Source organism: Halichoerus grypus, chromosome 4, assembly GCF_964656455.1.
Source record: "Halichoerus grypus chromosome 4, mHalGry1.hap1.1, whole genome shotgun sequence".
In the NCBI taxonomy this organism is placed as follows: Eukaryota; Metazoa; Chordata; class Mammalia; order Carnivora; family Phocidae; genus Halichoerus; species Halichoerus grypus.
This window is the reverse complement of record NC_135715.1, coordinates 143,984,221-144,001,414: the sequence shown is the minus strand read 5'-3', so window position 1 is coordinate 144,001,414 and position 17,194 is coordinate 143,984,221. Positions and strand designations below refer to the sequence as shown.

Genomic DNA, 17,194 nt, shown 5'->3' with positions numbered 1-17,194 from the left:
CTCAGTGGGGAGTCTGCTTGAGATTCTCTCTCCCTCTCCCTCCCCCCCCCTTGCTCATGTGCTTTCTCTAAAATAAATAAATAAATCTTTTATAAAAACTAAAAAATAAAAGCACACACCTCAAAGGAACCAAGTATCTGAAGATATTTTTCTTATATTGCATGAAGTAAATAAGAACAGAGATGGAGTTTAGTTAAAAAGAAGTGAAAATGTTGGGGAAGAAAAAAAATCTAAAATTTTCCAAATTAACAGTTCATGATGAACAAACTGCATGCCAATATCTTTTCATACATTGTATATCTTATTCTTCACAATATCTATAGAAGATATGGTTGTTCACACATTTATTTAACAAATATTGGTGGAGCATTTATTTTATTCCAAGCACTAGTCTAGGTGCTGTAGACATATCAGTAAGCAAGAGTGACATGGTCCCTGTTTTCATGGGGCTTACATTTGAGAAGGAGCAACATACCATATACAGATAAGTACAGGGTGATATGATTAGAAGTGTCACTTGAATTAGACTGGTATTTTTGGTTGGATGGACAGACCAAGGATCCTGGCAGCAGCACACATTGAAGATATGAAGAAAAGGTGCTGGAGGAGGGAACAGGAATCTCAAAGGTCCTAAGTCAGGAAAGAACTTTGTATGTTTAAGGAATAGAAAAAAACACAGTGTGGTTAGAGCAAAATCAATGAGAGAGAATGTCAGGGGAAAAAGTAATCCAGAGGGTGCTTTTAATACATAAATCAGAGCCCATCACCCTTGTTCAAAATCCTCCGAGAGCTTCTCATTACACATAGAATAAAATCCCCAAACCTGTCAGGGGCCTCCAAGTTTCTACACAGATATGACTTCTGCCATCTATCCAACCACTTGTCCTCTGGTTTACTTCCCACCAGCAACACTTGCTCACTGGCCAGTATGCTAAGCATCCCCAACCTCAGGATGCTTTTATTTGTTGTTTCCACTGTTCGGAATTCTCATTCTGTAGATATGTGCATCACTTCTCCATTTTTTTAAATTCATTTTGTTTTCATTCTCTGTTCAAATGTTACAATTTTAGAGAAGTCTTCTCTGAATATCAATGTAAAATTTCATCTCCTCCTATCCCTTTCTTTTCCTTTACCTTGTGTTCTTCTAGTTGCTATGGCTGCATAAAAAATTACATCAAAACTTAGCTCCTTAAAACAAAAATCACTTATTATCTCTCATCATTTCTGTGGGTCAGGAATTTGAGAGTGGTTCAGCTGGGCATTTCTGGCTTGGAGTCTTTTATGAGGTTGCAGTCAGACAGTGGGCTGTGACAGGTGTCATCTCTCAGCCTTCATTCACATATCTGGCACCTGGTCTGGGAAGATTCAAAGAGCCGGGGACTAGAACAGCTAGGGCTCCTCAATCACCTTTCTCTTTCTCTATAGGGTTTCTCCAGCATGGCGGCTTCATGGTAGTAAGAATTCTTACATGTGGCTCAAGGATCCAAAGGCAAATGTCTTAAGAGAGAAAGAGCCAGGCAGAAGCCATATCACCATTTATGATCTAGCCTTGGAAAGTCAGGCAATGTTGAGGCAATTGCAAAAGTTTACCCAGCTTCAAGGGAGAAGGGGAGATGTAGGCATTGCCTCTTGAAGGAGAAATGCTGATTTAACATTATAAGAACATGTGGGATGCTATATATATATATATATATATATATATATATATATATATACATATCTCAATAATATATATATTCTCCAATGTTTGGGAAATAAAATTTGTCACGTTGCTTGATTCTTTCTCCAAAGCAGTTTTTACTCTAATTATTGCCTGTCTCCCTCACTAAAATATAAGCCCTATAAAGGCAGGACTCTTGTCTGTCTGCTTTGCTGCTGGTCAATCTTCTCTACTATCTAAATAAATGATTAGCATAGAGTAAGCACTCAACAATTTATGTTCTTAAATGAATAAACATTTCCTGAATCAATGATCTATAAAGTGATGGAAGTATTATGAAAACCAGCACTTTAGAGATGGAAGAAAATTTTATAGTATTCTATAAATGGTCCCAGAAATGTAATAGGGTAATAGAACAAACTAAAATTATCTTAAAAGTGAGTTGTTTTTCACAATGTGTGCCTCAATAGAAAAAGAAAAAAACTGCTTTTGCTATAATATTTTGGAAAAACTATGACTCTGTTTATGATACTATATTTACTAAGTTCTCAATGGTATAAATTGCAACAGATGAGGAGTAGCAAGTTTAGGTTGTAATCTGCTCTCGTGTACAGATTATAACTTTGCAAATAGCATATCACTCTTCTAGTCACAGCTACACAAATGCAGTCATTTAGCTCATAATAATATTAATGAAGATGAGCTGTATGGTACAGGGACCTTCACTCCCTGTTTTGACAGCTTACTTTACCATTTTCTTTATTTATTTTTTTTTTTTTTAAATTTATTTATTTGAGAGAGAGACACAGCGAGAGAGGGAACACAAGCAGGGGGAGTGGGGGAGGGAGAAGCAGGCTTCCCGCGGAGCAGGGAGCCCGACGTGGGGCTCGATCCCAGGACCCTGGGATCATGACCTGAGCTGAAGGCAGACGCTTAACGACTGAGCCACCCAGGCGCCCCTTTACCATTTTCAATGGGCCTAAATTTCTGCTTCTTTTAAGTTGGATTCTGGACATACAGAAGGAAACTATTGCTTGGATCTTTACTGTAGCCAAGAAATATTCATTTGAAACTCATTCTCCATAACATTAAGTGTCGTGGTTTGTGACACATACATGGGAATGAGCCTTAAAGTTGTCCTTTTAATAACAAGCCTCAAGGACATAAGAATCATTGCATCAAGAGACAAAATGGGTGATTTTTCATGTGAATTGAAAACAACCTAAATGCTCACAAAGAACTGTTGAGAAATTAATTACATACCACCAGCTGATGTACAAGCATTTAAAAAGATGCTGCAAAAGAGAAGGCAAAAAATAATTTTTCATAGCTAATAGGAATACCTAACTAAAACTCCAAGATAATTAACTAAAAAATTAGAATATAAAATTCAACAAGTTATCTGGATAGAACATATTATAAAAATACCAATAGTTTTCATATAAACAGCTATGATTAGAAGACCCAATGGTAAAACAAGGAAGCGTAATACCAACAAAATATAAAACACTTAGGATTGGTGACAAGATATGAAGGAAGTACTAAATTGAGAGGCAATGCAGTAAAGAATTTAAGGAGTGTGGCCCCAGATGGCTGCCGCGACATCTCAGCAGACCTGCAGAATGAGTCTGCAAATTTTAAGTAACAAAATTGTCACTGGTGACACAAGTACAGAAAACTGTGGCTTCTGTTTTCACCACTAGAACTTACCAGAGGATCATCAGTTCTTCATCTGTCGCAGGAGGAAAATGTGTCACCCAAGAACATAGCCAAAGATGTGAAGGTGGTTTTTCAGTCACTTCTGTGGGATCCTCCACGGCACAGGATTTTAAGTCCTAGCATGAACAGCAAACTTGAGGCTTGTTTTGCTCTGGGTGACACCGTTGGCTTAGAAAACTCTCCCCAAAGCTGGATCCAGGAAGACAATCAACAGTTCACCAAGGAACTGGACGCCAAAACGACCAATGGAATTCTCCAGAAACAAGCAGTGGCTCATGCCAACCCCCCTCTGGGGGACCTGAAACCAGCCTTTGAAGAGAGGTGTTGCAGCGAGCCTGGCTTGGCTTTCCTGGTTGGCCTGGATTCCTCAAGCTCTCCCGAGACTCTGGGAAGTCTTGAAAACCAAAGGGCATCTCTAGGACGAATGTCTGGTTCATATTCCTTAGATATTCCTTAAATAAAGGTGTTACATTCACCTCTGAAATCCTAGAAGACCCTTGAGGGATGGCGTCCCAAGACGGGGAGGATCCTCAGAGGCCACAGTAGGAAAAGGGCCCCTCCCAGACTTCTGGCTGGCCTTGACCTGCCGCGTGCGCCTGGGCACCCCCTGCTCCCTTCCCCAGTCGCCCCTTTCAGGTCCTGAGAACACTGCCCCGGACAGCCCTTGAAGGCTGGAAGGGCCATGTCCCCAAGTCCTCAGAAGTAGAGGCCAATGGCCAAATAAGGCTAGAATTTAACTTCTCTGACGATGCCACCAGCAAAAGGCCACCCCTACCAAGAAAGCTGGGAGAGAGAACCGGCCTCAAACCTTCCTTGCAGAGACCAGGGGCGAGACAGGAAAATGCCCCGAGGAGGCGCACCAGGGTCCTGTTCCCTCTCCCCGGGGGGTCCTACAACCTGGGCGACCCAAAGTTTCACCCATTTGTAGGTGGCAGAGAGGCTCGGCCCCCAGAACGCCCCTGGAGCCGGCGGGCTGCCGGTGGCCAAGCTGCTGAGCACCTGGCCTGCTTCGGCGGAGGACGCCCCTCGGAGCCAGCCCGCTTTCAGACTCAGTGACCGACGCACCTGTGGTGCAGGCCGGGGCGCAGGCGCCGGCCGCGGAGGGACCCGCGAGCTCTTCTGACGCGTGGGTTCCCACCAGCAGTCCAACAGCGAGCCCACGGCCTCGTCTGCTGACCCAGTGCCTCTGACTCTGTTGCGGGGACCAGAGTCCGCCTTGGACCCCAATGAAGAGCACAGACCCTGCTACTGCTTAAGCACCAGAGCATTGCTGATTATCTGAAGCAGTCTGGAACGTCCTCATTTAAGGAGATGGCCTTGAGGAAATAGTCCTTATACCTCAAGTTCTACCCACTCCTGAAAAACAAGCCTCAGAGACCAGTGCCCCTGGCGGCTGAAACCAGCGGCGCACCCAATACAGACGTATCTTCCTCAGGGAGCCGACGGGCGGCCAAGCTGGTAGAACTTGATTCCTTCCGAGCTCCGGGTGTTCCAGTGCCAGGTCAGTCCGTGTGTCCTCAGGCCAGCAGGTCCGTGGTGCCCGTGGTGCCCATCATGGACGTGCTGCAGCACAACCAGAAGGACCCGGACGCAGTAGCGGAAGGATACAAAAGGAGAGGCTGTTGGTGAAGAACAACTGTGCGCAGCTCTACGCAAAGCACCTGGAGATGGGGAAGATCATGGATGGGTTTGAGGGGACGGTGTACCAGGGGATGGTGGAGGCTCAGAAACAGAACTTGCCAAAGCCCAAATCCAGAAGGTTCTGAAAGGAAAAGGCCAGCTTACTGCACACCTGAACTACATGGAAAACTATTTTTCTGGCCTCTTCAAGTGGTTTGAGAAACAGAAGGTGATTGAACGCTACTGCACGAATGAAGACTCACTGAAGTATGTTGAGGATAACACAAGTAAGAACTGAAAAGGAAGGCCAGAGATACCAAGCACTGAAGACCCACGCAGAAGAGGAACTCAAGCTGCTAAACGAGATCACCCAGGTCTGGAGCAAGGCCCAAGCGGAGGCCTTGACCATCTACGTGAGCTTGAGGAAGGAGCAGATGTGCATCTAGTTGCTGGAGAAGGCCATTGAGCAGAAGACTAAAGTAAATGATGAACTCATCAGAATCCGTGACCTTATTTCCAAGAGAGAAAAGGTCTGACATGGAAATACCTGATCAATGTCTGTCTCCCTTGTCTGTCTGTCTTTCAAAAGATCTCATGTTCTTTCTTGACTCTTAATCTTGTTTTTATACTGGATTGCTTTAACAAGAAGCTTAAATAGTTTCCCTTTAGTCAGTGACGAGGAGGAAGAGGAGGGGGAGGAGGGGGGAATAATGATTCAAGAGTTGAGGCTTTGGAATTACACAAATCTAGGTTTAAATCCTGACTCTGTCATGTACTAGCTGGTAGGCTTAATCTCTTAACTACCTTATCTATAAAATGGTTGCAAGAATTGAAATATTGATGTGAGATTGACAATTTATGCCTGGAAAAAGCACTTGAAAATGATATCTATTAAATATAATTTAAGGGGTGCCTGGGTGGCTCAGTCGTTAAGCGTCTGCCTTCTGCTCAGGTCATGATCCCAGTGTCCTGGGATCGAGCCCCGCATCGGGCTCCCTGCTCTGCGGGAAGCCTGCTTCTCCCTCTCCCCTCCCCCTGCTTGTGTTCCCTCTCTCACTCTGTCTCTCTCTGTCAAATAAATAAATAAAATCTTAAAATAAATAAATAAATAAATAAATATAATTTAAAATGCATCAAAATATTATTAGTAAAACTGTGGGACTTACATAATAGACAGATGGAGCAATAAGATAGCACAGATACTTCAGGGACAAATACTAGTATGTAAAAATATACTGTTTGATAAAGGCCACAATACAAATCAATGAGGGCAGAAGAAAAATTTCAATAAATGGTTCTAAGCTGTGGGTGAAATCTTTGGAAAGAATAGCTAGATGTGTACTTTTCACATAAACAAATAAATTCCATAAAAGCTAGAGCACTACATAAACAAAATGAAACTATATCAATTAGAATAAAATCAAAGTGAGTAAGAATTGGATATTGACATAGGGAATAAACCTCAAAGGCAAAAGAGCAGTAGCAGAACCACAGAGAAGAGATGGACAGATTTGACTACATAGAAAATTAGGTCTGGGGGTGCCTGGGTGGCTCAGTCAGTGGAGCATCCAACTCTTGATCTCAGGGTGGTGAGTTCAAGCCCCATGATGGGTGTAGAGATTACTTAAAAATTTTTTTAAAAAATCTTTAAAAAAAGGTCCAAATGACACCAAAAATGTAATTAAATATTTGTATCATTTATGATAGGACAAATGTTAGTATAAATATCTAAAGAACATTTACAAATCAATAATAAAAATTGTAAACCCTATTAGAGAAAAGTGAACAAAAGGTGGAGCAAGTTATTTAAGTGGTAAAAAGACCCCCCAAAAATTAATACAAGAAATCCCAACAACAAACTTAAATTCACTTTTTTTTTTTGCTTATCATATTGGTAAATAATTTTAAAGAGAAACATATAATATACATTATTAGTATCCCCTGAGATTGGAACATTCATGTATTGCAGAAAGAGAATAAATCAGAGTAAATGTTAAGGAAATTATACTAGATTTATAATCCGTGACACAATATTTCTCCTATACAAATTTGTTCATAAGACCTAGAGATACAATCACTAATGTGCAAAAATATATTAGAGGATTATTCATCATAAGGCAAAATTGGAAAAAAATTAGGGATGGATAAATAATGGTAAAATCAAATGATAGTATACTATGCAGTCGTTAGATGAACAATTTTGAAGAAAAGTTAAGGGAATGGGAAAATATTCATAGTAAAATTTTAAAAGGAAAAGGAGTATGCAATTTTATAAACCTCTATATCATAATCTAATTTTTAGTGGTTGCTTTCTCTCAGGGGTTATGGGTAACTTTCATTTTTTACTTTTCATTTTTCAGTATTATTTCAAATTCTCTATAATAATTATATGTATTTTAATATTCAGGAAATGTGCAAAATGCTGGTCCTCATATCGTATTAAGTAAGCAAAACATTAAAATGCATATGCAGATGGCTTCAACTATATAAGTAAAAGTATTTATTTTTAAATCATTTTAAAATTAAAAAAAAAACCTGCAAAGGAGGAGTTTTACGTCTATTTGGGAAGCAGTGGACAACCTGAGAAAGTTCATGGGCAGGGCACCATGTGATCAGAGCAGCAGTTAAGATGAATCACCTGGGAGGGTGCTAACAGCTGGTGGGGAAAGTGACTAAGATCAGGCTGTGGTAGACACAAGGACAAGAAGGGGTTGATTTTGAGTTATTATCAGGAGCAGAACTGAAAGTACTTGGAGACTGGGAGTGGAACATGAAAGACAAATAGGAGCCAAGAACTTAAAAAATTTCCTGAATTTAAAAAATCCATACAATTATTGTAAAAAATTTGAAATAATAAAGGAAAATACAAGATAAAGCAAAATTAAAGGTGCTGGTTTACAGAAACATGGAAATTTGGAGGAAAAGCTGGTTTGAAAGAGATAAGTTAATTTTTAAACCTGCGTCGTTTGTGGCTAGTAAGAAGATATTAAAGATATATTTAAATATTTCTCTTAGTTTTTATTATGCAATATATAAACAATAAAAAAATCAAACAGGAGAGAAAGGTACACATTAATATCAAATCTCCTACTGAATTTCCTACAACTACTGGAAGTCCTATTCTTTGCTAGTAACCATTTTCAATTATTTTCATTTTTATTTCCTCTGGTGATCAATTCCATATCTGCTCAAACCTCGATATCTTAATCTATCAACATCAAACATTACTTGATCAATGTCTCCATACTCTGAAAGATGAGGAACTTATTCTCTGTTCCTAACTTTTTAAAGTTAAATTACTATTTTGGGATCCTTTTGGTAACAATTGTAACAAATTACAGTCTTGTGAGAAATTTATACTTAAACTTTTATATCTTGACCAATCAACTTCAAACAGTATCACTGAATTCCCCACAATATAAATGGAAAATATCAGTGATTATAAACTTCCTTCCACCTCTCATCCCCCTGTTTTTCTCCCAATATGTGGCAGCTATACAATCACTTTTATTAAAGTTCAGAATGTTTGTATTTTTTTCTGTAACTATAATAACTCATATTTTGTCTAGTGGTCGAATTCTAAAAACTGAAAACTGATACACAACATTTGATAATATAATTATGTAAATACTATTGATGTAGAACATACAGCATATTTGGGGACCTGCTTGAGAAAGAAATACAATTCTTTTTTTCTTTGCTTTTTAAACAACTTTATAGAGGTATAATTTATACACCATACAATTCATCCCTTTTAAGTATACAATTCCAAGATTTTTAGCAAACTTACCAAGTGGTACAATCTTCACCATAATCTAGCTGTAGAACATTTCATCACTCCAATAAAATACATCATGTCCATTTACAGTCAATTCCCTTTCCTACCCCCCAACCCTGGGTAGCCACTAATCTACTTTCTGACTCTACAAATTAGCCTTTTCTGGTTTCTTCCACTTAGAAAAACCATTTTAAGATTTATATATCTTGTAGCATGTGTCAGTATTTCATTCCTCTATAGGGTTCCACTGTTTTGATTTACATCTTGTTAGTCATTCACCAGTTGATGGGCATTTGAGTTGTTTCCACTTTTTGGCTATTATGAATAATTCTGCTATGGACATTTGTGTGCAGGTATTTGTGTGGACTTAAGTTTTTTATTTCTCTTGAGTAGATGCCTAGGAAATTTAATTCTATATTTTCCTATCTAGTCTATTCAAAGAAAAATGTCCCAATTATCAAGAACATCTGGAGTTTATTTTTCTTATATTCATCCATTACTTTAAACCATTCCATATTTTAGTTTGGTTTACAATCTAACCATGGCTTTTATGTTCATATTTTTCCCTCTAGAAATTTAAAACAATTTTTAAATTAAATATTTCATAAATATTAAAAAGTATAAAGATATTACCTGTCAAACTATATATTTACACCCTGTTTAAGAAATAAACACTTCTAGGGGCACTTGGGTGGCTCAGTCAGTTAAGGGTTTGCCTTCCACTTGGGTCATGATCTCAGGGTCCTGGGATCGAGCCCCCGAATCGGGCTCCCTGCTCAGCGGGGAGTCTGCTTCTCCCTCTTCCTCTGCCCCTTCCTGCCCCCACTCGAGCTCTCTCTCTCGAATAAGTAAATAAATAAATCTTAAAAAAAAAAAGAAATAAAACACTTCTAAAACAGCTGAAGAAGCTTATGGATTTCACTTCAAAGCATCCTCCTCTCTCTTTCCAGAGATTACCATTATCTAGAGTTTAGTGTTTATCATTCCTATGCATTTCTTTAAACGTTTACTATGTATGTATTTCCTAATTAGCAAAAAAAAAAACAAAAATTATACCATCTAAATTCTTACTGGACTTGGTTTTTGTACTCAACATTATTTTCATGAGATTTATCCTTGTGTATAGTTTTTTACTCCAAGATACACATTTTCACAACCATATATTCCATTTTGTGAATATACCAACGTTTATACATTTTTCCAGTTAACGGGAAGTTAACTGGTTAAAAAAATTTTTTTTTGGTGCTATAAACATTCTTGCGTACGTCTCCTGCAATGGATTGATGTTTGAGTCCCCCAAACTTCATATGTTGAAACCTAATCCCCAATGTAATGGTATTAGGAAGTGGGGCATTTAAGAGGGTGTTTAGATCATAATGGTGGAGCCCTCATGAATGGGATTAGTGCTTTTATAAAAGAGACTCCAGAGAGTTCCCATGCCCTTTCTGCTATGTGAGGACACAGCTGAAGATGGCTGTCAACAAACCAGGAAGCAGGCTCTCAGCAGACACTGAATGTTCAAGCACCTTGATCTTGGACTCCCCAGCTTCCAAAATAGTGAAATTAATTTCTGTTGTTTATAAGCCATCCAATCTCTGGTATTTTGTTATAGTAGCCTGAACGGGCTAAAATGTCTCCTTTATACGTGTAGGAAAGTATTTTAGAGTACATACATCTTCAACTTTTCTAGATATTGGCAAATTGCTTTCCAAAATGATTTTGTTAATACTTATGCCAATAGGAAATGAAGTTCCTATTGCTCCACATCCTTCCGGTATCTGGTATTGCCCAGTATTTTTTGCCCCAAATTATTAAGTGTGCAAAGGTATATCTAAGTAGCCACCTCTATTTCACTGAATACAGTAATTTTTAACACCTTCTGTTATGCTTACTGTCCGCTTATGTTTCTGCTTCAGTGACTTTCTTGCTGCTATTTTTATCTATTTTTATACTAATTTGCTTGTGTTTATCTTATGGATTTCCAGAAATTATTTATGTATTTTCAGTATGAAACTTTTGTTGGTTATATTATATGCATCACAAATAATTTGTAAATCTTCTTTTGGAAATTTTAGTACTCTCTCTGGAGTAAATGACAGGTAAGTTTACTGTCCAGTTTAATAAAGATAATCATGTTTCCTTCCAGAGAAAATGTTTGACATGCTTACTGCCCATTGTAAAAGATCCAAACTCTCTAAGCTCAAAGTTCTTCTCTGACAATGCAAGTCACTGTGTGTGCAGGTATCATCTGGCTGTCTTCATGTCACCTTGTGGGAATCAGAGCTCAGAGAACCTGTACCAAAATGCCAAAACTGTGGCTACTGCTTTTGATGTGAAGAGTAAATACAATTCTTTGCTCCTGACCCAAGGATAGGTCGGTAGGCTGATCTGATAGCTTGTATGAATGGTAAAATCTCAGGATCTTCACAGTTCTTGACATCTGTTTCTATCTATTAATAAAATAAGGCATATTGGGCGCCTGGGTGGCTCAGTCGTTAAGCGTCTGCCTTCAGCTCAGGTCATGATCCCAGGGTCCTGGGATCGAGCCCCGCATCGGGCTCCCTGCTCTGTGGGAAGCCTGCTTCTTCCTCTCCCACTCCCCCTGCTTGTGTTCCTGCTCTCGCTATTCTCTCTGTCAAATAAATAAATAAAATCTTTAAAAAAATAAAATAAGGCATATCAATTTTAATGATCTTTTCAAAGAGCTGACTTTTTATTTTGTTGATTATCTCTATGTTTTTCAGAGTTTTATTTCATTGATTTCTGCTCTGATATTTATTTATTTATTTTTACCTATTTTGCTTAATCTCTTAAGATTCTTAGCGTGGGGGCACCTGGGTGGCTCATAGTTAAGCATCTGACTCTTGTTTATGGCTCAAGTATGATCTCAGGGTCGTGGGATTGAGTCTGCTTGTCCTTCTCCCTCTGCTCCTCCCCCCATTCTCTGTCTCTCTCTCTCATTCTTAAATAAATAAATAAATAAATAAATAAATAAATAAATAAAATCTTTAAAAAAAAGATTCTTAGTGTGGATCCTGAGGTCATTGATATGAGATCTTTTTTCAATTCTAATATAGCTATATAGTACTTTAAATTTCTCCCTAGTTCCTGCTTCAGCTATATCTCACAGATTTTGATATGTTGTGTATTTCATCTTTATTCAGTTCAAAATACTTTCTAATTTCCTTTTCAATTTCTTATTTGGCCCATAGGGTTACTTAAAAGTGTATCATTTAGTTTCCAAGTATTGGGAATTTTCCAGAGATACTTCTGTTCCTGATTGCTAATTTAATTCCACTGGGGTGAGAGAATATACTTTGTATTATTTGACTCCTTTTAAATTTATTGAGACTTGTTTTATCACCCAGAATGTGATTTCTTTTGGTAAATATTCAATGTGTGCACTTTAAAATAATGTATATTTTGCTGTTGTTGAGTGGTATGTACTATAAATGTCAACTCGTTCAAGTCTACTGATAGTGTTGTTTGGATCTCTTATATACTTACTGGGCTTCTCTCTACTTGTTTTATCAATTTTTAAAGTGAGGAGTATAAAATATCTGACTATATGACTATAATTATGAATGTGTCTTCTTCTCCTTAGAGTTGTGTTATTTTTGCTTTCATGTATTTTGAATCTCTGTTATTATGTGCATCTTCATTTTGACACCTTCACTTTTTAGAAGCCCATCTGTGCATTCAAAAGTATATTTATTATAATTTTTCCAATATTTGAAATGTTTTTTGGCCTAGAAATTTTTGGAATATCTAGTCTGCTATACTATTAAAACTTCACATATTTTCTGGGTTTTTTCTTATCAATTAAGAAATAATGTGCTCTCCGAAATAAGTCAATCAGAGAAAGACATGTATCATATGACCTCACTGATATGAGGAATTCTTAATCTCAGGAAACAAACAGAGGGTTGTTGGAGTGGTGGGGGGTGGGAGGGATGGCGGGGCTGGGTGATAGACATTGGGGAGGGTATGTGCTATAGTGAGTGCTGTGAATTGTGTAAGACTGATGAATCACAGACCTGTACCTCTGAAACAAATAATACATTATATGTTAAAAAAAAAAAAAAAAGAAAAAGAAGAAAGCAGGAAGGGAAAAATGAAGGGGGGGAAATCGGAGGGGGAGATGAACCATGAGAGACTATGGACTCTGAGAAACAAACTGAGGGTCTAGAGGGGAGGGGGGTGGGGGGATGGGTTAGCCTGGTGATGGGTATTAAAGAGGGCACGTACTGCATGGAGCACTGGGTGTTATACGCAAACAATGAACCATGGAACACTACATCAAAAACTAATGATGTAATGTATGGGGATTAACATAACAATAAAAAAATAAAAAAAAAACTAATGATGTATGGTGATTAACATAACATAATAAAAAAAAGAAATAATATGCTCTCATTTAATCCATAAAATAATCTTTTTAGTTTGTTAAGATTCTTTTAAAATTTAACCCATTTTTTCTTGAAGCCATCTTTTTTGGATCCCCTTAGTTTCTTGTTCTAATTTGAACTTTCTTCCTAACCCTTCTTCACAGAAGTAAATCGGGGATTTTGTTTTTAATCTCCACAGCTAGTTAGGTACATGTCTCTGATTTTAGTTACTAATTACTTTTTTGTTTTTCAGGTATACTGACTCATGTAATTATTTTATTTACTTATTTTTTTTTCACGTAATTATTTTAGAAGAGTATCTGAGTGGTATGCTTTCCGAATTTGGTGCTTCTGAAAATGTTATCATTTATCTTTGCCATTTGCTGGGTGTGGACTCGTAAGTTTAAAACTCTTTGCCCTCCAAATTATTACATGGTGCTAGTATAACCTTAATATGAAAAACAATAAAGTTAGTGCCACAAATATTTCAAACAGTACACTAGTGAATAAGAATGTAAAGTTTCTAAACAAAACGAACACTAGCAATGCATAAAACAATAATGTTCTACAACAAATTATTTGGAAAATAGTTCATGATTAGTAAACCAACTGAAATAAACAATTGCACTACAATCTAAAAGAGAAAAGTCGTGCAATAATATCAATAATAATAAATGCTAACAATTTAATAGAGCAGTTACTATGTGCCTGATACTGTTTTAAGTTCTTTATGTATATTAACTCATTTAATCCTTACATCAACTTTATGAGAAAGATGATATTATTATGTTCCTTTGTACATGAGGAAACAGACACATAATAGTAACTTGCAAAGGATCATATAATTCTTTAAGTGAAAGAACAAGGATTCGAACTCAGGAAGTCTGGATCCACTCTATGCTGTAATTTATCTTGGCATCAATTGATGCTGAAAAACCATTCTATAAATTTTTGTCAACATTCCAATAAAATATATTAGGTAATAAGAATGAAGGAACTGCTTATTAGAATACAGATAATTTATCTGAACATAGAATTAAAGCAAAAGAAATAAAACATATGAGAGATAAGAGACAAATTAGATAAATTTTTATGCTATATTTAGGATTATTTTTTCAACTTCTCCCCAGAACTCATATAGAACGTTTTGTTTTGGCAAGCATATTTAATTTCTTAGAATACTTTCTTGTTATCTTATTTCTCTGTCTCATGTCAGAATTTTTTTGGTTTAGTTTAATTTTATGAATGCAACATTTCAAATTTTTCTCAACAGATTAATTAGGAAAAAAAAAGTTGAGTGTTATTCCTTAAATTCTATTCTGTTCTATCCAATGTGATTTATTTTATGTTTATTCTATCAATACATCTTGTAGATGTTAGTTATAAACTATAAAAGAAAAATGCTTTGAATTCCCTACATTAACAGAAATAACTTTTTGATGCTGCCTGAGGCTGAATATTATATTGGTCAAGGATTTAAATAATAAGCTGTTCTGCATAGCTTATTGTTCAAATTTTAATTTTATGAAACATTTAATGCAGTAATTAAACATTTTTGTGTGTGTAATCAGTACACTATGAGTTCTTAAATATCAATACATGACAGAAGTGAGAGTGAAAGAAAGGGCAAATAAGTTTTAATGACAAAATTCACCCACACTTAAATAGAATAGTCCTCATTTTTTTACATTGCAATATTATTGGTAAGCTAGGCAATGTGAGGGCTTGAAATATCTTGGCATAATTAGGAAATCATTTGTGACTTGAAACCTCAAGATTATAACCTCAAGGGCTATGGTGTTTGGGCATAAAATAGTAATGGTGGAGTGCTTGCATTTTACAGAGATTTTTCACCGTCATTCATCTTTGGAGCAGAATTCAGATGTTGACTACCTCATTAAAGAAAAATCAGGTGTTTATTAAGTAAATGTATCTGGAATTGTAAATGAAGGCACAGAGAAGGTAAAATCAGTACTTTCAGAGCAATGACTAACTTATTTCTGACTATTCTGGTAAATGCTCATAGGGGTGAGGTTGGGATTACGTAAAGCTGTCGGCTAGCTAAAGACATTACATTCACATGGAGCTCAGGAAAGTAACTTGTCGAAGAAAGGAATGAAGCTTCAGTTGATTTAACCTCTTCTTCTTTTTAGAAACTTTATTTTCTGCCAAGCTGACTTCCATTTTCTGTTGACGAGCGTGCAGAAGCGCCTGCAACCTCTTGACGGTGGTTCCTACCCACTGCGCGGCCCAAGCGGCGGGGGGTGCAGACAGGCCCTGGGTGGGGGGCCTGGCGCTGCGGCTTCAGGCGGGACCCTCGGAGTAAGCAGAGGGCACCTGTAGCTTCCGCCTGGCCGCCAGCTCCGCTGAGTAGCAGCAAGTGGGAGCTGGCGCAGTCCGTTCGCCCTAAGTTCCTCCTTGCGCACAGTGTCTTTAGCAGCGGCCTGCGCTTCGTTTTCAATCTCTTTAGGATCTCTGTGCGAGTAGAGACCAGGCCTGACATTCTGTGGCTGCTCAGGGGGATGGTGCCACCGGCCGGCGCCCCTCCCCCACGTCAGAGCCACTGAGCGAGCTCCCTTGTTGCTCGGAGGTGGCAGTGACCACATGGAGCAGACGCGGGGTCGGCGGGTTAACTAAGACACCTCTGGAGAGGCGGGGGGTCAGCCCCAGGATCAGCTGCGGCTCCCAGAAGGCTGCCTCCATCTGGTTAGAGAAGGTTCCAGGGCCGCGCGGCCAGCATTAGGAGTGGCTCCAGTGGGAGCAGCAAACTTGAGCACAGCGCCCCGGCCACTGCTCCCGGAGGGCATGGTACCCACGGCAGCCGGCTTTTCAACGGCAACAATGTCACCAGCTGCCTGCAGAAGCTTCTCCCAGGTCCTCTTCAGATTTATGAGGTAATGGCATCGCTCTCCCTTTTGTAGGTGACGGTTTTGTTTGGAAGTCAGCGTTGGGGCCAGGTTGGTGCCAAGTAGGTTCCCGCTGCAAGGAATGTGAGGGCACCCTGCTCCTTTATTTGCAGGACATCAAGGGCTCTGACACTGTGAAAGTTTCCTGGTTTTATGGGAACCCAGCACAACACCTACATCGACTGTGCCTCAGTCGTGCAGAAAAGCTCACCTCTTCTAATTTGTGAATCAGAAGGCACTTTCTATAAAATTTTGCAAAGATGCTTTTTACATATATATATTATGATTTTGACTACTAGATGCATTCGGTGTTTAGACACGCAAAGTGACTTCATATTGGAAGATTTTGTCAGTAAAATCATAGAGCCCGTTTTAAAACACTGGCTTTAGGGGCGCCTGGGTGGCTCAGTTGGCTGAGCCTCCCACTCTGGATTTCTGCTCAGGTCCTGATCTCAGGGTCTTGGGATCAAGCCGTGCATCGGGCTCCCCCCTCAGCGGGGAGTCGGCTTGAGATTCTCTCTCTTCCTCTGCTCCCCCGCTACACATTCTCTCTTTAATAAATAAATAAATCTTTAAAAACAAAACAAAACAAAAAATGAAGGACTGGCTTTAAATCTGGGAAATATCTCTGTTTCTCAGTTTCCTTAACTGTTAAATGGGAATGTTACCTACTTCATGGGCTCTTTGTAAGAATTTTTAAAAGGTAAACTGTTAGGTACTAGTTAGTACTAACACATGGTTAAGTACTCAATAAATATAAGATACTATCATCTCTCTACTACCTATGAATATCTCTACCTTAAACTTCAAGGTAACAAACAAGGTTGCTTGCAGGGAGGAATAAAACTACATGTGGGTTTCCAAACAAGCAAGAAGAGATACTGCTTTTAAGTGTATTTTTCTTAGCAGCTTGCAGATAGCAATAGCTGTTATGGAGCTCATACTCAAGGTCTGTGCTTGTTTCAAAGAAAGCTCACCATGTGTTGGGAGCTTGGCAGATGACTCAGTTCTGATTCCTTTTATGTTCATTTTCTCTCATTTTTCTCCTAAAATGCACAAGCAGCACAGCATCAATTTCTCTCCCTCGCTCCCTTTCTTCTTCCCCCCACCTTCACACGCTCCC

At 38.5% G+C, this 17,194-nt stretch overlaps 1 pseudogene; it reads left to right on the top strand.

Moving 5' to 3' along the window:
* Positions 1–3,282: 3,282 nt before the first annotated feature.
* LOC118523360 (transforming acidic coiled-coil-containing protein 3 pseudogene) lies at positions 3,283–5,535 on the top strand (annotated as a pseudogene).
* Positions 5,536–17,194: the final 11,659 nt, after the last annotated feature.